The sequence below is a fragment of the Dipodomys merriami genome, unplaced genomic scaffold (genome assembly GCF_024711535.1).
Source record: "Dipodomys merriami isolate MVZ:Mamm:240054 unplaced genomic scaffold, mDipMer1.0.p SCAF_172, whole genome shotgun sequence".
Taxonomy (NCBI): Eukaryota; Metazoa; Chordata; class Mammalia; order Rodentia; family Heteromyidae; genus Dipodomys; species Dipodomys merriami.
Genome location: NW_027203071.1, coordinates 770,633 through 792,675, shown reverse-complemented (window position 1 = coordinate 792,675; position 22,043 = coordinate 770,633). Strand labels below are relative to the sequence as shown.

The 22,043-nt window shown below is 40.8% G+C and overlaps 1 protein-coding gene across 3 annotated transcripts in view; it reads left to right on the top strand.

Annotated features, from left to right (window-relative positions):
* The first annotated feature begins 13,490 nt into the window (after positions 1 to 13,490).
* Positions 13,491 to 22,043, top strand: part of Il12rb2 (interleukin 12 receptor subunit beta 2) — a 65,790-nt gene continuing 57,237 nt past the window's right edge. The window contains exon 1 of one of the 3 annotated variants that reach the window (XM_070025767.1): positions 13,491 to 13,510. The gene's annotated coding sequence lies outside the window, so the exon portion shown is untranslated. Of the gene's footprint in view, positions 13,511 to 15,714; positions 15,752 to 22,043 lie in introns of those variants that run through there. The other 2 variants (XM_070025769.1, XM_070025768.1) reach the window with 2 other exon arrangements.

Below are 22,043 nucleotides of genomic sequence, written 5' to 3'. Positions count from 1 at the left end.
TTCAAACTCTAGTATAGCTGGGTGCCAGTGGCTCATGCCTGTAATCCTAACTACTCAGGCGGCTGAGATCTGAGGATCATGGTTCAAAGCCAGTACGGGCAGGAAAGTCTGTGAGACTCTGATCTCCAATAAACTACTCACAAAACCGGAAGTAGTGCTGTGGCTCAAGTGGTAGAGTGCTAGCCTTGAGCTGAAGAGCTGAGGGACAGCACCCAGGCCAAGAGTTCAAGCCCCACAACAACAACATCAACAAAAAAAACACCCTAGTAGGGAGCAATAGATAGATAGATAGATAGATAGATAGATAGATAGATAGATAGATAGATAGATAGATATAGAGATACATACATACATAATACGTACATATGTATATACATACATAGACATATATGTGTGTATATATATATAGATAGATATATACATGTACAGAGAGAAGAAATAGAGACAGAGAGGCAGGGAGGGAAGAAAAAAGGAAGGGAGGGAGTAAGGAGAAAAAAAAAAGAAAAGAAGAAAGGCAGGGGGAGAAAAGAGAAAAGCAAATGCCTAGAATGCTACAAAGCAGAGCTCAATGGGCAGTTCTTGTTGGAAACTCAGAAAACCAGAATGCTGAGTTGGAAGATTGTGCTCTTGATATTTCAGATGAAACTAAGAGCTTTCTTGGAGACTGGATGAGAGGCCGTGTAGATTATATTCTAGCCAAGAATTTTGTCCATGCCCTGAGACTTTCATGAGGTCAAGTTTAAAGGTGATAAACTAGTTAATCTAGCCAAGACAATTTCCAGGCTGCCCAGTATTTGTGTTGTTGTACCGATATTGTGAGCCACTTTTAGCCAGATTTAAAGTGAGAATTGAGAGTAAAAAGTAGAGTAGAGAGACTTGAACCATTTGCAATTTAGCAAGAAAGAAACAACTTAAAGTCAAAAATCAAGGAAGCTGTGGCTGCTCAATCGATTAGTTCCATTAAAAAGAAGCTCAGGGGTCCAGGCATGCAGCCGATGAATGCCTGTGACCCTATTTATATGGGGGCGGGGAGCTATAGGTAGGATGATCATGGTACAAGGCTAGCCCATGCAAAAATGTGACCATGTCTAAAAGAAAATAATAACTAAAAGACCTGAGTAGAGAGATATGGCTTAAGGAATAGAGCCCTGCCTGCCTAGCAAGTATGAGGCTATTAAAAGCACAAATATCTGAAATTGCACAGACTAACACAAGCTCTAGGATGTGAAAGTGTAAACTCCCTTGGAAGTCTTTCCCTTCACAGACCAGTATTAGAGCACTCTGCTCACACAAAGACTCCAAGAAAATTGTTTCTCCAGAACTCATTTCATTGTGTCTGTCAGCCAGCTAGGTACTCAGAGGCTACCGCAGCTATGTTCCAAAGAGGCCAGGCTTCTGTTCCTGTTGGTAGCAGATCTTTGCTGCCAGCCATGGGTGATGGTTCTGCAGGTATGCCAGGATGCAAGGTTATAGAGGCTTCCACCCAGATTTCAAAGGAAAATCTGAGAGGCCAGAAAATATGTAGCAGAGTCCGATTTCCTGCAGGCAGCCCCAGAGAAGGTGGCACATGACCCTGTGATATGGGAGCAGAGGCTGCAACAGGGACCCCAAAATGTGAAGATGGGAGAACGTAAAACTTCTGCTGAGGAAAGCCAGGCAGAGAGAAGAGTCATCCAGAAGAGAGAGTTCATACAGCTTCAGCTGGCCAGGCCATGGGGGTGGGGCTGCCCAAGCCCCTTGTAGCTCACATCATGCCACCACATGTCTGAATACCAGACATGAAGCTGTAGCACTTAAAGTTTGCCCCGTTGGGTTGCAGACCTGCTTTGGACCCATCTGTCCTGTGTTTGTCCCCATTTTTCCTTTTGGAATGAGAAGGTTTACTTTGTGTCTGTCCCACGGAAAACACACAATACTTTTTTCTTTAAATATTTTAAATGCTTCTTCCTCCTTGCAATTTTTTTTCTCAAGTATTGGTCACAGCAATGAAAGACTAACAGTAAACTTGAGGTGTTTTATCTCTGAGAAAGACAGAGACAGTAACTTGTAACAATGATCTAGATTAACAAAGTCATCAGCTTAAGAATTGCTCAGATCCCTTCTAGCAGTCGTGGTTTACATTTATGTAGTATGAGTATGTGGAGACTTAACTGAAAAGAAATTTAAGTACATAATAAGAAATTCTTTACACCTGGCATGGAGTACTTCCATGTAGTCAGAGAAAAATGAAACTAGTAATCTAAGTTTGGAATACTTACAAGGAAAAAATGCTGAGAAAATTGTACTGAAGAAAAAGGCTTAGTCTATCATTTTCTTGAGACAATGGTACATAAGCTACTCTTCAAAGAGATAAAGAACACTCTGGGAGGGACATCTCACTTTGAGGTAGGACACATATTCCTGCTAGGAAAACAGGAGTTTTTCATTCTTAGGATTGTTGAGTTCATGAACTGCTTAGGGGAGTTACACTCTAGAAGGAAACATCATTACACATTGAGTTGATTGGTTCTCTATTGCAGCTACAATTGACTTGTATATGATGACATGGTGGGAAAATACCCACACCTTCCCCAATCTGCTTCTCATTTCACAAGCTGTCTTTGTGTGTGTGTGTGTGTGTGCGTGCGTGTGTGTGTGTGTGTGTGTGTGCAGAAATGGTTAAACTCTATTGATGATTTAGTTTATGTGTCTCATTTGTCATCTTCTCATGGGCACCTCCTAATGCTCATGACACATAGCCATCATTTAACACATACATCGTCACTGGTGGGATAGGTACTGGTACTTTCAGGGCTTCTCAGAAATGACTAATGAGAATGGGTCCTTCCCAATCTGACCCACATACATTCTAGTCCATTGCTTACCATATCATTAACAGGAAAGGCAAAATAGTACCTCTACCCTCTCAAGAACTGGGCTAACACAAGACAGGTAAACAACTTCCCTAAATGAGATTTTATGAAATGAGTGCCTTCTAAGGAAATGAAGACTAAAAGGAAAGACCCAATTGTAGCAAAGTCATTACAGTGTGAGAAGGCTAAGGGAAAGCTGAGGATTTGGACAAAGTCTGTTTGTGTAGAATTCTCTTAGCTTCATCTTCATCTTTGATGATAAGGATGCTACTTTCCTTCTGGTGTAGGAAGGTACTTTTCATATGGTGCTTTGTTCACTTTGGGGAAGAGAAGGGGAGCCAGGGCACACTTCTTTTAAGAGTCTTTAGCCCAAAAGTATCTTTATGCAGAAGTGGCATTTTTAAAAAAGAATTAAGTAGGATACATGAATAGTACAAGGGAGTTTCATTGTGATACTTTTATAAGTGCAAATTTTACCCCTCTATTATATTTCCTTAATTATCCTCCCTCTTCCCTGCCTGTTTCAGTCTTTGGTGATTTCAATTTGGTATCTTTAGATATGTGTGTATATGTAATACATTTTGATTCTTGTACCTCCTAGTACTTTCTCCTTTACCCTTCCCACTCATGATAATTTCAGCACCCCAAGATAGTTTCCCTTTTATACTCATGTCTCATTATCACCATTATTAACATCATCATCATCATCACCACTTTAGGTCTATATCCCACTATGAACAAAAACATCCTCTATTTGTCTTTCTGAGCTTTGTTTATTCAATATGATGATACCCAGTTCTATTGATTTTCTTACAAATAAAATAGTCTCATCCTTTATTGCTGAATAATCCTTCATTGTGCACATGTGCAATTGTTCTTAGGAGTTCTCTGTACATCTTAATTACACTGAGACAGTTTACAGATTGGCAAAAATTAGAAAGTTGATGTGGTAGCCACAAAAATGTGCCTCAAATATATCTACTTTCTAACTTCAAGAACTTGTGAATGTTTTGGGTAACATAGAAAAGAGAATTAATACTGAAGATGAAATTAAAGTTGCTAGTAGAGACTGATACTCTGTCTGAGATAGAGAGATTACCTAGGCAGGCCCAGTGTTCTGTGGAAGGGAGGACCGAGGAGGGGTGTTAGAATGGTAGCAGATAAGGACTCTGGCGAGGACTATCTTTGAAGATGTTTCCATCTTCAAAACCATGAACCAAGTCACATAATTGTACACTAGAAGCTGGAAAGGACAAGAAAATAGATTCTCTTTCTGAAATGAAGCCCTGCCAGTATATTTATATTAGCTACACAAAAGCCATTTTGGACTTTTGGTTTGTTGAACTTTAAAGTTTCATATTATTTTTAGCCACTAAAATTGCAGTAATTTGCTGCAGAGCAATAAAAAAATGAATATAGCTGGATGATACAAAATTCCAGAAAGGATGCAGAGAAAAATTGTTATCCCCACATGCCAAGTGATGCAGGATATTCTAAAGAGCAATAACATGGCATCATTAGTGCAATCAAGTGTGTGTATCACTTAAAACCCAACACTTCTATTTCTGCATCCACACCTGAGAGAAATACCTGTAGCCATGCTCAAGAGATGTACATAACTATGTTCAGTTGTCAAGTATTATTTGGGTTAGAAATTGATGGAGTGTCTAGCCACGGGCCTAATCCTTGGTGTCAAACACACACACACACACACACACACACACACACACACACACACACACACACACACACACACACACACACAGTAACTGGATGGTTTTAACAGAAGGGAAAAAGGCAATGAAAAATTTGCAAATTGAGGGAAAGGCAGAGAGGGAAAAAGAAGACTGAGAAACAGTGAACAGAGTACCATCTGAAATTGAACAGATGGAATCTAGAAGAGGAACATAAGAAAACAGTGGAGGAAACAGCTGAGGTTTCCCCCCAAATTTGTCAAATGGTACAAAACCACATCTCCAAGGAGCTTGACAAATACCAAGCAGAATAAACAGCAAAGAAGTCACACCAGGGGATGTGGGATAGTTGAAAAACAGTGATATGGAGATATTTAAGGCATCAAAAGGAAAAGAAAGAGAGAGAAAAATTCAGGAGAACAAATTAACTCTGTTTTCCCCTCAAAAACAAATGTCAGCTAGAAAACCTTCAAATTATATGATAGTATGAAACACTGTGATTGTTGAAGGAAATGAATGGATCTCATACATAAGTTACCAAATGAAGCTTATGTATGTGTAGATAGAATGGCTGTTTGTGTATAGAATACTTATGTTTTCCTTTTCATTTAGATTCCGAAAAATATGGGTTTTTTGTGGTAGTCCAGGGGCTTGAACTCAGAGCCTGGGTGCTGTCCCTTAAGCTTTTTTACTCAAGACTGATGCTCTACCACTTGAGCCACAGCTCTACCTCCAGTTTTTCTCTTGTTATTTAGAGATAATAGTTTCATGGTCTTTCCTGCTCAGCCTAGCTTTGAACTGTAATCCTCAGATCTCAGCCTCCTGAGTAGCTAGGATTATAGGCATGAGCCACCAGTGCCCAGCAAAAAAATACTGTGGTTTAAAATATCTATAAAGGCATAAAGACATAAAGATTCTCATAAAACAATTATATGAGGAAGATATGAGATAGGGAGAAGAACTTATTAAAATTCAATGCCATGTAGGGTGTGATGTGTAGAGGACACCTAATTGAGCACAGTGCCTGGGGGCCACTCAAACACTGTACTATGTGGCTGTGAGTGTGGCTCAGTGGCAGACTCATGATGTGTTGGGTTGGATCCTCAGCTTCTCAACAACAACAAAACCCCACAAGCTAACACACACCCTGCAGTTGGTATGCTTTGGGGTAGTGACTTCCGTGGTCTTACATTTTTCTCTTTTTCAAAGCACAAGCTACAACATGCTGAGTGAATGAAGGATTGAGTGGCAAGTTATGAGGGTTTTTTAGTTGACACATTGCCATGTCCCATTAAGCCCTGACTAGGAAAGCTTGTCTCTGAGCTGAATTCAAGATGGGACAATCATCTCAATTGGGAAATTAAAGTGCTTTCCATGTACCCATACAAAGGAATGTTTAGAGAATGGAAGATTGGAATATAAAGAAGAAGGTTAATGTCACATTCCAGAATGATCCTTAGGCTTACACTCTCAAAAATGTTTGATTAAGCTGGCACCAATGGTTCACGCCTATAATCCTAGCTTCTCAGGAGGCTGAGATCTAAGGATCATGGTTGAAAGCCAGCCAGAACAGGAAAGTCTGTGAGTTATCTCTAATAAACCATCAGAAAGCCAGAAGTGGCGCTGTGGCTCAAGTGGTAGAGTGCTCGCCTTGAGCTGAAGAGCTGAGGGACAGCTCCCAGGCCCAGAGTTCAAGCCCCACAACCGACCCCCCCCCAAAAGAAAAGTTTGATTTAAAAAAAAAAAACCTCAAATACAAGATGTATGTAGCTCAGTACCCAAGCACTTGCCTAGCAAACGCAAAGCCCTACCTTCAATACTCAGCAAAAGCAAACAACCCAAACCCACACACAAGAAACATATGTGGTTTTACACAGGAATATTTGTAAGAAATTTCCCTTTTATATGAGTCTCTCTCCTTTTCATAAGAATGTGCCAAAGTTTTGCTGCTGAGAGTCAAGTAACCAGCATCATGTGGTAGCATCTATGAATCCTGTAACTCTTATGTCTACACTTAAGAACAGCCAAGAATAGCAGTGCCAGTTTGTGAATCAAGTTTATATATTACAGGACTGTGTGTTTTAAATTTGTCTCACTGTCTGTTTACTTTTCTAGCCTTTATTTTCATTTAGCTAGGCCTCTGAAAACCTCAGATTTCTTGACAATACCTGATTTCTCTCTCTCTCTCTCTCTCTCTCTCTCTCTCTCTCTCTCTCTCTCTCTCTCTCTCTCTCACTCACTCTCTCACTCACTCTTTCCCTCTTTCTCTCTGTCTCTGTCTCTGTCTCTCTCTCTCTCTGTTTCCACCCCCCCTCCCTTCCCGGGCTTGATCTCAGAGCCTCTGAGCTGTCTCTGAACTTCTTTGGTTGAAGACTAGTGCTCTACCTCTTAAGTCACAGTGCCATTTCTGGGTTTTTCTGAGTACTTTATTGGATATAAGAGTCTCAAAGACTTTCCTGCCTGGTCTGCCTTCAAATGGCAATACTCAGATCTCAGCCTCCTGAGAAACTAGGATTACAGGCACAAGCTACCAGCACCTGGCTCTGACTTTTCTCTTTGAGACATGGAGTTCCCACATGTTTTGTTCACCCCCACAGTGTCTGTGCCTGCTGAATGTCAGTTGAGGAGAAGTTACAGCTTTGCATTTTGAGAACCTTTGGGGTTTACAAGAATCTGAGGATCCTGCATTGCACTTTTATGTATAAACCTCTTCAACATATGACACTATGAATATATATAGGAGATAAATTGATTTCTATCCTGTGTGTTTTACACTTTGGAATGATGAATGAGACTCCTGTCAGTGAAAACTGTAAAAAGGAATACTTGCTCAAAATGAGACAGCAAAGATGAACTGTCAGTCTTAGTTCTGAGTCTCCTCATTATCAATACAAGATTAAATGTATGTTAAAATCTTCTTACAGAGCTTAATTAGTAGCAGTATTCCTCTAATGCCCCTAATCTCTGTGTTGGCAAACACCTCTTACTATTTACCCTAAGTGACATTTTAAACAGAGTACATCTCAGTTACTCATAGAACAGTGTGATGAAGTCTTTTCAAGATGGTTAGTGTCAACAATGAACGAAAATAGACATTTAAAGGGATAGAAACACATAGAAATGGAAACTGAACTCACATTTCCTAGAAAAGGCTTTGTTACTGTCACTGTGGTTATTCGCTTAATTGAGCTGTTGATTTGCAAGTATATTTGTCTGTGCAGAAAGAAGGCTGCATCACACCCAGAGACATAAGATTCTTTATCACCTGCAAAATCAGAGGCTGACTTTTTGTGTTAGGCTCTTGCTTCTCCAGCTCTTTACCATTGTCTAGGGCTTACCCTTCAGGAAGCACAGAAGCAAGGTTTTCCTCTAACTACACAGGCAATCCTTGACACCCATGGTAATGATAGTCATGTCTCTGCTACTGAAACTCCCTAGATAATAAAAGTAAGAAGAAGAGGGAAAATAAAATGGATGGTAGATAGTATCAAGGTCTCTACAGCTGAAAGACTATTGACTTGCTAAGAAAAATCATGTAGAGCTGGGAAGGTGGCTCAGTGGTAGAGTGCTTGCCTTGAATGCCTGGGCCCTGGATTTGCTTCCTCAGCATCACATAAGCAAAAAGAAAAAGCTGGAAGTGGTGCTGTGGCTCAAGTGGTAGAGCTCTAGCCTTGAGCTGAAGAGCTCAAGCCTCAAGACCGGACACAAAAAAAAAAAAAGAAAAGAAAAGAAAAGAAAAATTATGAATAGCTCAACTACTTTTTAACTAAATGGAACATTTATTTGGAAGAGTCAAAATCTCTAACTTTAGTTGACCAAAACTAATGAGATGGAATCATGTGTCATTCCTTGTATACCAAGGAATCTGCAGAATGAGAGAACCATTGTTGCCAATAATCATTAGTGTAAATTTTCACATGATCCCTGAGTTGAATGATACACTGTTGGACTTAGAACATGTTGATACTTTTAGAACTACACAAAATAGTTCATCCTGTAGTTTGCTTGCATACTGAGAAGATGACTAAAGCGAACTATCCACATTACCTGTATCATATTGTGTTTTCATAATTTGTTATGTTTGTTTCACAATTATACTCAAATCCTTGTCCCTCAGAGAAGCTTTTGAAAATGACCTTGACTTAACAATGTTATAAGATGCTGAGTTAGTGGTGGTATAGAACAGTGGTATCTCAACATATTAAATTAGTCCTTCAGAAAAAAATAAACATATAAAAGATTTTAAAAACCACATCCCCAAAATATGTTCCATTTTTTTCCTTTATATGTCAATAAAGATGTAAACAAAATGAAAGGCTTTCTCCCCACTACAAAGTATTTTTTTAATCTAATCCATAAATTATAGAATTTTGGTATTAATATGTACTGCCATTACCTTATCCTTGATATCAATTAGTTGTCTTTTCAAACTAATCAGGAGCTTCTGGATATTCATATTTTGCAAACAAATAGGCTTAAAGTTTATTGAAGTGCTCAATTAGACAGCTGGATTTTGAGAGGTCTATGAGACTTTCCTCCACTGTGAGAATTTTTTTGTTGTTGTTGGTCATGGGGCTTGAACTCTGGGCCTGGGCACTATTCCTAAGCTCTTCAGCTCAAGGTAAGCACTCTACCACTTTGAGCCACAGCTTCACTTTTGGTTTCCTGGTGGTTAATTGGAGATAAGAGTCTCAGAGACTTTCCTGCCCAATCTGACTTTGAACTGTGATCCTCAGATCTCAGCCTCCTGAGTAGCTAAGATTACAGGTTTGAGCCACTGGTGATCTGTATTACAGTGAGAATTCTTAAAACAAATCAATGCATGTTAGTTACACTGCTGTCCATCCAACCCAAAGTCAATAAGTTAACAAGAGTCGCTCAATTGTTACTTAAAACATTGAGTGCTGTTTAAGAACATTTGTTACAATAAATTGTACTTCACTTAACTCTAGTTATTGTAACTATTGTAATTGGTAGTCACCTATGTATTCTTTCAATTAACTTGCACAGTTTTTTGTATTTCTTTCCCTTTGCTTTGATTATTTAATAAAATGTGGTTTATTTCTATTAAATAGAATCTGGCAAAAAAAATTTAAGAGACTGAAAGATAGTAAGTAAATAGGTTCCATTATTTTAAAAAAAACATGTTTGTGTAGCTGACAAATTTATTTAATTTTTACCATTAAAATTATACAGACTCATACCTAGGTACTCAGGAGGCTGAAATCTGAGGATCGTGATTTGAAGCCAGCCTGGACAGCAAAGTCCATGAGACTATTTTTTTTTTCTTTTTTTGTTGGTCATAGGGCTTGAACTCAGGGCCTGGGCACTATCCCTGAGCCTTTTTTGCGCAAGGTTAGCACTCCACCACTTGAGCCATAAGTGCCACTTTCGGCTTTTTCTATTTATGTGGTACTGAGGAATCAAAGATTCATACATCCTAGGCAAGCACTCTACTACTAAGTCATATTCCCAACCCCATGAGACTCCTATCACCAGTAAACTACTCAGAAAAGCCAGAAATGGCACTGAGGCTCAAATGGTAGAGCACTAGCTTTGAGCACAAAGAGGCTCGGAAACAATGTTCAGGCCCTAAGTTCAAACCCCAGGCCTGCACACACACACACACAACACACACACACACACACACACACACACACACACACACACACACACACACACACACACACACACACACACACATCCCATAACCTGATGGCAAGATCTTGAAATATTTGCTTTAAAATATTCTCTTCTCATTATGTTTTCACTTGGGGTTAACATTGGTTTGAAGGAACAAAATTACGTGTGGGTTTGGGTTTTTTAATGTTTCATTTAGAAAAACCTTGAGTATTGAGTAACATATTACTGAGAAAGAACTACATACAAGTACTGAGAAGTTCAGAAAGTTTGGATATTTATTTTTATAAAAATATTTCTAATAAACTCATATTAAATAACTTTCTTAACAAGAAAACTTTGTCATAGGCTGGGAAGGTGGTTTAGTGGTAGAGTGCTTGCCTAGCATGCATGAAGCCCTGGTTTGATTCCTCAGTACCACATAAACTGAAAAAGCCTGAAGTGGCACTGTGGCTCAAGTGATAGAGTGCTATCCTTGAACAAAAGAAGCTCAGGGACAGCACCCAAGCCCTGAGTTCTGAGTTCAAGCCCCAGGACTGGCAAAAAAAAAAAAAAAAAAAAAAAAAAAAAAAAGCAATGCAACTTCAATAATAAAAAAAAAAAAAGAAAAGAAAGGAAACTGTCACAAGATGATACCTAATTGTTACAAATGATTTTTACAATCAGGTACCATTTTGTGATAAAGCAGTATTATAATGCTACAATTTTAAAAAGATTTATTTGTTGATCACAAGCTAAATCTACCAGCACAACTATGTTAATCATAGCATTATTCACCATAGCTAAGATATGGAACCAACCCAGATGCGCCTCAGTAGATGAATGGATCAAGAAAATGTGGTGTATATATACATTTTTTAGGAAATGGAAAGACTTGGAAAAAATAATAATAAGTGAAGTAAGCCAAACCCAAAGAAATATAGTCCCATGGTTTCTCTTATTTGCAATAATTAGTATACAGCTAGGGGATAATCTTATCAGATGAGTAGAAAAGCTCAAAAGTTATGTGCATATGACCATATAAGATGATGCTAAATGAAATGAACCCCAAGATATGGACACAAGAGGCTTTTCTTTATTGTTGTTTTTAATGGACTATGTGATTTTTTTTTGTTTCTTTTGTATGTTCTTCCCCCTATGGTATAAATGCCCTGTTGTTACTGTATTTGATTTTGGTATCCTGCATCTTGTATATATATTTATCTAATTTGGGGAGGGGAAGGGGAATAACAATGCTGAAACAAGGACACAGGATGATCCATTGCAACAATGATACTCACAAGACACTATGTGGGAAATGAACTTTACAACTTCTGGTGGGGGGAAGGAATAAGGGAGGTGGGGGAGGGAAGGTATAGAATAAGAAAAACAAAGGAGAGAGTAACAATGTTCAACAAGAAATGTGCTCATCACCTTATTCTTGTAAGTGTAACCACTCTATATAGCATTTTTACAATAAAATAAAATTTTAAAAAGATTCATTTGTAACAAAGTATTCACATAAATAAGTTACTAAGGCACATAAATTATAATACATACTTACAAATCATTGATTTCCATTTTTCTTTTTTCTTTTCTTTTCTTTTTTTTTTTTTTTTGTAGGTCATGGGGCTTGAACTCTGGCCCTTAGCGCTGTCCCTCAGCTCTTCAGCTCAAGGCTAGCACTCTACCACTTGAGCTACAGCGCCACTTCTGGTTTTTCTGATGGTTTATTGGAGATAAGAGTCTCACGGACTTTCCTACCTGGGCTGGCTTTGAACCATGATCCTCTGACCTCAGCCTCCTGAGTAGCTAGGATTACAGGCGTGAGCCATGGGCACCCGGCTTGCTGTCCATTTTTCCTATTGAACATCACCAAATTTGGGAGAGGTCTTTGTTCAATTTATATTTTAATTATCTTTCAGTAGTTGTACAAAAGGGTTTCAATTCAACATGTCAGTTTAAGAGCGATGCATCTTGATCAGTGTCACCCCTTTCATCATTCTCCCCCATCTCTCTCAATCATACCCATGCCCTCAATTTATTACGTTTCATCTTTACACATGTACATTGAGTATTATCGGAGAGATCTCACGGTACTGTCTGGGCAGTATGGTAACAGAGTTCTCTTCTTGCGCATGCCACCCTGTACCTAAACACCCTCAGCCAACCCACACTCTTTCTCCTCCAGGGCCTGAAGAATACTTGGGGCGGGGAGTAGGGTAGTATTTTTTTAATGCTGCTTTATTAACAGGTCACTTGTGATGACACTGAGTGAAACATGAAAGCTATCAGGAGTATCCTACTCTGTTAATATCTAAAATTTTTTTTAATTATTTTGTTTAAATTTCCTTTTCACTTTTTTTGAAAGCAAAAGAATGATAGATCATAAACACATGTCTGTAATAGTCTAAAAAGAACCTTGGAAAAAATTATATTAAGTGAAGTAAGCCAAGCCCAAAGAAACATAGGTCTCATGGTTTCCCTTATTTGCAATAACTAGTATATGTCTGAGACAAGCAGAAAAGGTCAGATAAGTTGATGTTAGGCGAAATGTACCCCAAGATAAGGTCTCAAATGTTTTTTCTTTCTTGAGATTGTTTCTCACATATATGATTTCTTTGTTGCTTTGTATGTCCCTCCCCCACGGTATAACCCCTGCTTTCACTGTATTTGATATTGGTGTAATTTGTGGAGGGGAAGGGAAAAAACAAGTCATTTAAATAGGGATACAGGTGGACCCATTGCAACAATGAGATGTACAAGTCGTTATGTGGAAAAACGAACTTTACAACTTTGGCTGGGGGTGGGGGGTGGAGAGAAGGGGGGAGGGGGGGAAATGGGAAGGGACGGGAAGGGGAAACAAAGGAAGAGACAACAATGCTTGGTAAGAAATGTCCTCATTACCTTGCCCATGTAATTGAAACCCCTCTGTACGGTATTTTCACAATTTAAAAAAAGTTCATTGAAAAGAAGAACCTTGAAATGAATAAATGGAAACGGAAATGATCCCGTTGATGAAGCAGCAGCGTATCATAGTTTCTGTGGAGGTCCTTTTGATTTCTCACTGGATGCCCTTTCTCTCAGAACCGCACTGAAGTCCCTCATTAGAGGTTTCTTTCTTTCTCGCTTCTTAGACGGCACATTGAAGGAAGGTTCTACCAGTTCCTGCGCGGCTCGGTGAGTGCTCCCTCACTGCTACTACGGTCCAGGGCGCAGAGGAAGCTCAGACTCGGGGACAAATTCCCCCGAGGTTTGCAACGACAAAAGTGCCGCTTGTGCGTAGCAGAGGGAGCCGAGACGATGACTTTATCCTGCCTCTATCTGGGTGTCTCAGATATCTTGGTGAGTCTGTCTGGCGCTCCGTCTCAGGAGGCGGACTCTGCTCTCCGAAGATCAAGGTGGCCTGGGGAGAGAGGGGACTGCCTGGCGCACGGTGACACACGCCCGGATCCCGGGTGGCAGACCCCCGGCCGGGCGGCTGGCGGTGGGGAGCGGACGGGCCACCGCAGGCACCGGCCCAGCTGAGTCCCGCTGCTGCTGGGGTAGTCGGTTCTTTCCCTTTGACGGCTGCGGTCACCGCCATGGTCAGGGGCAGGGACACGACCGGACGCTGGGATTCGCCCTGGCCCGGTGTGCTCACTCCGGGCTGGGCGGCGAGCACGGGTGAGCGGGGAGCACACGCACGTGTGGCCCAGAGGATCATCGGGGCCCCCGGTGCGGTCCCCGCGGGCCGGAGAACCAGGGCTCATGGGCTGGCCATGAGCGGTGAGTTGATCGGCGGCTCCTGTGGGCGGCGGGAGCTGGGGATCCGAGCACCAGCTGAGCCCTGGAGCTGCGCTGGGGGTTTCTCCTCACCGAGTTCCTGATGGATTGGAGCTAGGCTGGAGGGAGAGGACGGCGCTCACGCGGAGCCTCCCTGGAGTTCACGGGGACGCGGAGCTGAGCTTGTTCCTGGGACGGAGCAGAGGGCCCCCCTCGGGGTCCAGACCCTGGCCCAGGCCCACGGATCTGCGGTGCGTTAAGGCCCGTGGGAGATCTTCCTTCTGTCTTGGATGAGGGTGTACTGCCCTGCCAGACTTTCTGTGGCCTGGCCAGTTATCAGCAGGGGCCTGTGGGGTCACGACCATCAGATGTGAAATGTGAGGTTCTTCTTACCTTGCGCTTTGCAAGGGCGCCTGTGTCGGTGCACTTCTATTCAGGTTTTGCAAATAGTAACTCTCAAACGTAAAGATTTTCCTTGGGAAAGAAGGAGAAGGAAGGAAAGAAGAAAGGAAAGAAAGAGGAAGAACAAAGGAAGAAAGGAAGAAAGAGAGAAAAAGGAAGGAAGGAAGGAAGAAAAAGGAAGGAAAAAAGGAAGAAAAAGGAAGGAAAGAAGAGGAGGGACAGAAAAGAGAAGAGAAGAGGAAAAGAAAAAGAAAAGGAACGGGAAGGGAAGAGAATAGGAAAAGAAGAGAAAAGGAAAAGGAAAGGGAAGGGAAGGGAAAGGAAGAGAAGAGACAAAAATGAAGGCAAGCCACTGGTTCACATCTGTAATCCTAGTTACTCAGGAGGCTAAGATCTGAGAATCAAAGCCAACTCCAGGAAGAAAAGTCTGTGACTCTTATCTCCAGGTTATCAGCTAAAAGCCAGAAGTGGAGCTGTGTGTCAAGTGGTAGAGCACCAGCTTTGAGAGGAAAAGCTAAATAAAAGAAAGCACAAGGCCTGAGTTCAAGCCCCTTAAAGAATAGGGCAAAATGAGTCAGTTTTCTTTCTTTCTTTCTTCTTTTGTCCTTTTTTCTTTCCTTCTTTTATTCTTTCTTTCTTTCTTTCTAGTCTGGTAATTGTTACAATGTGCTGTGTGCTGTCCATATGAATGAAACTCCTTGTGGAACACCTACCACATACTTGACCCTTGGGTTTTTAGTGTTATCCTATAAAATTCTTTATAAACACAATGAAGGTGTTATCAGTATTTCCATTTTACACATATGGAAAGTTGTACACACACACAGAAAATTACAGGTTTGTGGCTCCAAAGTCTATGTTCCTTTGGCTTGCATTGCTAGCTTTTAATATTATATCCAGCTTCACAGAAGCCAATACACTTTAGATTTTTACTCTCCATCAGTAAAGAGTGGTACAATGCTAGTTTCCTGTACAGCATGTAACTGAGAGGACCTTTGTGGCTAAGAGCTGACACTTTCTTCCCCATTTCAGTGTGAAATATTCAGTTCTAAACTCTTGGGTACAGTGGGCCCTGGAAGAGTTTGCTATAGGCCCTTGAGCATGTGTCATGGTTCTTGAACATCATCCTGGTTAGATAGGATGGTAAATTTCCAGCCCCGAATCTCATTATTTATTCTTAGAATAAATTTTAATGTGAAAAAAATGTTCTAAAGCATAGCTTCCCCCGCCCCTCCTTTGCTGGGGATTTCTTGGGCTTACGTAGCTTGGGCTCTACCACTTGACCACACCTCTAGGCAGCTTGCTATTTAGTTGGAGATAGAGTTTACTCTGTATCTCAGTCTCCTGAGTAGCTGGTGAGCCACCAGCACCAGACTTGCACAGGTAGGATTTTTAAGGAAGAAGAATCTTCGTAGAACAGTAAGTGTTGCAAATCATCTCTCAGTATTGGACTTATTTTTATATTAGTTCACCTGTTTTGTGCTAACAGTATTTGTCATTTTTATAATTGTAGTCAAAGTACTGTTCTACTATCTACAAATAAATAGAATTCCTAGAAAAGAAAGCCAGGATATCTCTTAAATAATTTCCTTTGATCTGGGAAATTTCTAATACTCTTTGCTAGTAGTTACAGTGTTTGTTGTTGGTGGGGTTTTTTTCACATACAAATACACATCAAATACCTATTATTTTCAATGCATTTGCTGGGCATTATAATATATTGAAAAAATACAAGACCCAGTTTCTATTCTTAGAAGTTAAAATTGCTTGGGAAAATAAGAATTCACAAAATACAGATGAACAGGCAAAAAAAAAAAAAAAAAAGGTCAGTCAAGAGAAAGGCTGCTAACCTAATTCTAACAATGTCCTTGAAAGGTAAGTGATAACTGTGTTTTGTCTTATCATCATCATAAAGCAGGTGTTATTTCCTGAGCTTTTGCTATGGACAGGGTGCTAAGCTAGGAGAATCTCATATAACACCCACAGTAACCTGTGAAATGGCTACAATTTTATTCCCATTTTACAAATGAAGAAACACAGGCTCAGGGTCACTGGCCACAAAGCTAGAATTGTCAGAGCTCAGAGGGGCTCTTTTGAGAGCTTGCACTGAGGTGATGTGATTGTTCATCTTTGACTTGGTCACTTGGTAGCATCAGCATGGCAGCACCAGAGTTTGCTGAGTGAATGAGTCTAAGCCACTTTGCACAGCATTTAAATATATAGGAAGAATTGAAAAGGCATTTAGGCAGGTCCAGTGGCTCACTTTTATAATCCCAGCTACTCAGTAGGTGCAGATCAGAGGATTATGGTTTGAAGGCCAGCTTAGGGGAAAAGAGGGGATGCTATCTAATAATAATAACAACAACTATTACTACTACTACTCCTACTACTAAGGCAAAAAGAGGCTCAAGGTGTGACTCCAGTAATACAGTATTTGCCTAACAAGAAGGAGGCCTAGAATTCAAACCTTAGTACTGCCAAAAAGGAAGAGGAGAGAAAAAGTGTGTTTGTTCACTTGTTACTAGTGAAGAAGGGAAACATGGAAAACAGCTGTGATCTATTTGTGGTTCTCCTCCTAGATTTTCTAATCACTGTGCAGATTTCTCCCCTGTAGGCCAGAGATGTTTTACATAACAGACCAACTATTCATAGCAAAATGGTATGTTCTGTACTGTGATAAAATGCCAGAAAAGACTATTAACATTTAGAATTATGGCTTAAAATCTACTTTGTGCAGTGGGCCAGGAAAATGAAGGCATTGTGTAAATATCAGGTAGCAATGAGGGGTGTTTACTACAAAAACTTCCATTGAATTATTAATTTATATAAGAAACGTGATGTGGTCATTAGCCTTAGTTGTTTTTTTTTTCTTAACCTCTTTCCCTAGAAATAATGAGATTTAAGATAATCGTGAGATTCTTGGAAAACCCTCAAAATAATGTGATTTTGTAACATGCTGACTTATTTTAAGTGCTTCATAGCACTTTAGGAAAAGACAGGGGTTGGTGTTACAAGGTAACTTGAACTTGCCAGGATTTTCCAGTATTCAAAGATAGCATGCCAGGCTTTTCCAGATTGGAAGACAGCTTTTCTTCTCTTCTTCTCAACGGAACCACTTTTCACAAATGGAGACTTTAGAGACTGAGCATGTCAAAGGAGAGAGCTTGCCAATAAACTAAGGAAGACAACAGCAAAAGGCATTAATTTTTTAATTGCCTTTTCTTTTGCTTCTGTTTCCTTTGTTTTCTCTCTCTGCATTTGTGTATGTCTGAGAGAGAGAGAGAGAGAGAGAGAGAGAGAGAGAGAGAGAGAGAGAGAGAGTGCTTGTTTTTGCATCTATTTTGTTGAGATGAGGGTCTCACAGTGCTGTACAGCCTGATCTTGGACTCCTGAGCTCCAGATCCTTTTCCTCTCAATTTCTTGAACATTGAGACTACAGGAATGTGCTACCACAGCCAGTTTGCTTAACTTGTTTGTTTGTTTTTGTTTTTGTTTTTGCCAGTCCTAGGGCTGGAACTCAGGGCCTGAGCACTGTCTCTGAGCTTCATTTGCTCAAGGCTAGCCATTCTACCACTTGAGCCACAGCGCCACTTCCAGCTTTTTCTGTTTGTATGGTACTGAGGAATTGAACCCAGGGTTTCATGCATGCTAGGCAAACACTTTATCACTAGGCCACATTCCCAGCCCCTGAGTTTGCTTAACTTGTGTATGTGTGTGAATGTGTGTGTGCCAGTCCTGGGACTTGCATTCGGGGCCTGGATATTGTCTCTGAGCTATTTTGTTCAAGGCTAACACTCTACCACTTGAGCTGCAGCTCCACCTCTGGCTTTTTTTTTTTTCTAGTGGCTAATTGGAGATAAAAGTCTAATGAACTTTTCTGCCCGGGCTGGCTTCAAACCACAATCCTCAGATATCAGCCTCCTGAATCACTGGGATTATGGATGTAAGCCACCGCTCCTGGCTCTTGCTTGCCTTTTTTAAAGGAAAGAAAAGTGGCTTTGAAATATGAATTAGTCTCCATGATGACACAGGAGCAATAGAAGAAGCAGAGTTGGTACCCAAGTCTCCTAGCCCTGGACTCCATGGCTTTTCCAATTCACTATCCTCCCAGGTAGAGGGAAAAAAGCAGGTGGTACCCCAGTCTCCCCAGCAATGGGTGCCTTGCCCTTTCCATCCTCCAGCTTCCTTTTCCCTCTAATTCTAGGAGGAGGTAAACAGAGGAGACAGAGGCTGGATTTTTATAATTTTTTCAATCAGAGACAGGAAAGAGACCAGGCAGCAAATGTTATCATGTTTGCACATACGCTGTTTCCATCTCCATCCATGCCTTGTTTCTCTTTTCTTCCTTTCCTTCTTATTGTTATGTTGGTGAGATGTTTGGTCATGTAGCCCATGTCTGTGATGTTCAACTATTGGATAGAAAGGGAAAAGTAGAGGTAGTGGATAGATCTTCCCCTTCTCCTTTAAGCCATGGACATATATATATATATATATATATATATATATATTATGGATTATATATATATATATATATCTTCATATCTTCAGCTTTATAGATGATGTTAAATTTCACATTATCTTTTCTAAGGTCATCATTTTTTAAATTATCTTTAAGTAGCTCACAATATCTTTAGTATGATGCTGCTGTTCTTGCTATGATTAGAATTGGTCTCACATGCTAGGAAAGTTGTTGGATTAGAAATCAGAAAACCAAGTTTCTGCTCTGTCCATTTATAAAACGGGAAGGTGGCAACAACGACCTCCAGAACACTGCCTGTGTACTGGCCTACCACCAGTAAAACATGTCTCAGAGAACTTTGTGATAGAAGGGAAAGTCGCGCACCCTATGTCCCCGAGTCTGCTGTTATGAAGCATTTGTAAGCCAGCCAGCCTGGTTGCACATTCAGAACCATTGTTTGTTAGTCCTTTGGTATCCCAGACAGACATGTCAGCTGTGGGGAGGCAAAGTGAACAACAGAAGCATAATCGTTACCAGGTAACCTTTGAAGTTTTTTTCCTTATTGTCTAACATGCAATGTTTTATCTGCTATAATATAACACACAATTCCACTACATGGCTGGGTACCTAATGCTTATGTTTGTAATCCCAGCTACTCAGGAAGCTGAGATCTATGGATTAAGGTCCAAAGCCATCCCAAACAGACAAAAACCAAGAGACTTTTATTTCCAGTTAATCAGCAAAAAACTAGAAGAGGAGTTATGGTTCATGTGCTATAGCACCATCCTTGAGTGAAAACAAAAACAAAAACAAAAACAAGCAAACAGAGCACAAGACCTTGAGTTCAAGCCCCAGTATTCCCATGGGCATGCACACATATACACACACACACACACACACACACAATTATGAAAAAAAGTTTCCGTACACTGAAAATCTTAAATATTTTACAAAAGCGATTCAAAGGAAGATTCAGGAAACACAGGACATAGTGTCTATACATAGCTGATTTTGTGGTTGGTGTTTGCGTGGGTCCACAATGTGTTCATTTTTTTCATAACAACTCTGTCTAGCTGTTGAATGAAGTACAGGTCGCAGCCTACAATAGCACTGAACATTTCTAGTCTTCTCCCTTTTACAAGACCATCCTTTTCCTCAAACAGAAGTCAGCTAATGTAGAAGAGCAGCGAACCACCTACACAAGATCATAAACAGAGGAGAAAAAAAAACCAGCTGTGTTTCCAAGCCCCATCAGTCAATTTTGAGCATCTGTCTATCTTGTGCTTCTCTCTAGAGCTATAGGGACAGAGACTGGCTGAGGAGAAGTTTGCAGCACCCTCCCCCCCACCCCCTCCACCCCCTGCCTCCCCCAGCTCTGCCTTTCTGCCACTTGGTCTTTCATGCCTGGCTCCCACCCCTCCCCCTTCCCCTGAGACCTTGACACTGTCTGGAAATTGTCACAGAGTGGGTGATGACTCAGTGACATAGCATACTCTTTGATTCTGATTCATGACAGAGTTGTAGTTTTACTACAGACCCTCTTGACTGATTATATGAAGGATATTTACAGTGTTTAGGCGGTTTCATTTTATTGGAAGATACCTCATTTACTTGAAGGTCTGGGGGTTCTGGGTTTCTCATAAATGGACTTGTTTTCACTTGGTATTTAGAGAAAATTAATGTTTATGTTTGGATCAACGTGTGACATGAAATAAAAATACCTATTTTTATCTTGGCATGTGATGTTTAGGTTAAGTACTATATATAGAGGGAGAGCAATGGCCAAGACAAGCAGGTGCTAAGAAAGGACAATGCCAGGATGCTACCAGGATACTGGGAGGAGGTTTTGGTCTGACTTGAACATGTAAGTAAGGCTCCCAGAGAGGCCCTGCTGAGGAGCATATCAGCGGCACTGTCCCTGGATCTCTGCGGTGGTTTCTGGCTGGCCTGAGGGAGAAGGCAGGAGCCACTTCCGCTATGGACCTGTTTTTGGAAGGGATTTGTCTACTGCCTTCTCCAGTTCTCCATAGCTGTGAAGCTGCCCTGGTCTTGTCTCTGTGGGCAGAGGCCTGCAGCTTTGCACTCAATGCCCCCTCTCAGGAAGGCTCAGCTTGAGCCCCCATCGGGCTCAGCTCCAGCTCCTCCAGGAAGCATTCCCTCCCTCTCTTCTCCAAGCTCTGTTGCCTCTTTTCTGTTCTGCAGTGACTATCTGAAAGGATGTGTTACCATCTCCTTTGTTGTCTGTTTCTGCACTCCAGAATGTTGTTTCCACATGAGCTAAAATCCTATCTGTCTTGTATTTCCTGAAACATAGCAGTGGCTTAATTACCAACGTGGCTTGATTTAATCATCTGACTTAAAAAGATGCCATCAGTCTAAGAATCCTAGAAATGCAAGGAGACCCACACGAATACGAGACACAGAGCATGATAGACATAGGAGGTTCAGAGACACTGTTTCCTTGGGGTCGTTACACAATGAAGTGTCAGCAGATAGTGGCAGAATTAATTTCCAGAGGCCATTATTATATGCCTTGACCTTGGATGTTTGGGTTAGATAGGGAGAGTAGGGGGAACAGCGAAGTTTGAGTTAAATATGTGTTTCTCCGTTTAAACCAAGACTTACAGAAATTGTATTTCATGTTGGCTGTAAACTGAAGTCCACCCCTAGCTTTTGGAGGCTACTGCATTCCTTGGCTCATAGCCCCTGCCTTCATTTCAAACTCAGCAGTGATAGGTTGAGTCCTTCTTACATCATGTCTCTCTGACCAAGTCTTCTATCTTCCTTTTGTTCTTTCGTGGATTCATATGATAAGATTGGGTCAATGTGAGCAATCCAAGATAATCTCTAGGTCATTAGTTTTAATCACATATCCATGTTGCTGCTTCAGGTAATATAGTCACAAGGTCCTGGGGATTCGAGATGAACGCTTCAGTGGTCCATTCTACCTGCCATTTGGATATTCATTGGGAGATTTCTGTAGCTCTTATTCCTTCATCTCCCCCCTTGCTCTCTTTTAAGACATATATTGACACTAACTTTTACCTGGTGTTAAATGCAATGAGGAATAGTTAATATTCTTCTTATCATGGTATGTGTTCTAATATAGAAGATAAATAACAAGTAACTAAGAAACCAGGTAGTTACAGCTTGTGCCATGAAGACAGTAAATAAGGTGGTAAATAGAAAATAATAAGGAAGATCACATTGGTCAGCAAGAACCAGGGAGAGGCTCTCTGATATGATCTGACA